Genomic DNA, 1561 nt, shown 5'->3' on the forward strand with positions numbered 1-1561 from the left:
GATACATATGCAGCTAGAGTCAAGAGCTCCGGGGTACTGGTTAGTTCATAATGTTGTTCCACCTATAGGGTTGCAGATCCCTTTATCTCCTTGGGTACTTTCTCTAGCTCCTCCATTGGGGGCCCTGTGATCCATCCACTAGCTGACTGTGAGCTAAAGTCTTTTAAATACTAAACTAAAAGAAAATTGAATGTCAGTGGAGTGTTCTTTTCTTTTTCTTTTTTTTCTTTTTGGTGTTCAGATCAAATCTCTGACCTGTGTATGCTAACTGAACACTACCCACAGCTAATATCTCCTTTTAGAAGTAACTGCTGTAGGATAAAATTGTCCTAAAGCTGGATTGTAGTAATTACTGCATGACTTCCTTCTTAAAGCTCATGGAACTGTGCACTTAAAATGGGTAACTTTAATGATATGTAAACTATAGCTAAGTAAAGTTGATAACATTAATTATATTAAACAGGTATACAGAATTCAGACAGCTCCTAAGGTATTAAGAACATGTATTTTCTCATTACTAATCATAGCTATGATTAATTTCACTTTCAGACAAGCACATACTAGGTTCAAGGATGGCGAGCACAGTGAGAACAATGCACAGTTGGTAACTGTTTTCACTTTCCTGAGCTTGTGAGGTTTTCTCCACAGAGCATGTATATCTGTCTTTGTTAGGGTTCTACTGCTGTGAAGAGACACTGTGACCACGCAGCTCTTATAAAGACAAACCTTTAATTGGGGCTGGCTTACAGTTTCAGAGGTTCAATCCACTATCATCATGAAAGGAAGCATGGCAGCCCACAGGCAGACATGGTATTGGAAGAGCCTAAAGTTGTATATCTCCATCTGAAGGTAGCCAGGAGGAGATTATCATCCGCTGGATGGAGCTTGAACACACACACACATATATGTATATGTATATGTATATGTGTGTATATGTATATGTGTGTATATGTATATGTGTGTGTGTGTGTGTATATAAAATATCTCAAAGCATCCCCCAACAATAACACAGTTCCTCCAACAAGACCACACCTACTCAAACCGTAGCTCCTAACAGTGCCACCCCCTATGGGCCAAGCATGCAGACATATGAGTCTATGGACCTATAACTATTCAAACCACTACAATGTATTAGGTTTATTGATAATAAACCTAAGTAAAGGCCTTATATCTATAAATGTGTTTTTTTTCCCTCCCAAAGCTAAGAGCCTGTGCGTGTTGTGGCAGTTCTGTACTACTGAAGTTTGTCTTCAGCTTTGTACAGACTATTGAAGACAACTTCAGAGTATAATTTGCAGGGCAAAGCTTAAGCAATGTGTCTTTCTTTTTTAAATGATTTATTTTTATTTCATGTGCATTGATGTTTTGCCTGCATGTCCATATGAGAGTGTCAGATGCCCTGGAACTGGAGTTACAGACAATTGTAAGCTGCAATGTGGGTGCTGGGAATTGAACCCAGGTCTTCTGAAAAAGCAGCCAGTGCTCTTAACTACTGAGCTATTTCTCCAGATTTTTGGGGTATTTTTTGTTTTTTGGTTTTTTGGGTTTTTTTTTTTTTTTT

General features: G+C 38.4%; 1 protein-coding gene across 4 annotated transcripts in view; it reads left to right on the top strand.

The window, feature by feature from the left end:
* The window catches only part of Sec23b (SEC23 homolog B, coat complex II component), a 34370-nt gene that overhangs the window by 5299 nt on the left and 27510 nt on the right, over positions 1-1561 (top strand). The gene's annotated exons all lie outside the window — the stretch shown is intronic.

The sequence above is a fragment of the Mus caroli genome, chromosome 2 (assembly GCF_900094665.2).
Source record: "Mus caroli chromosome 2, CAROLI_EIJ_v1.1, whole genome shotgun sequence".
In the NCBI taxonomy this organism is placed as follows: Eukaryota; Metazoa; Chordata; class Mammalia; order Rodentia; family Muridae; genus Mus; species Mus caroli.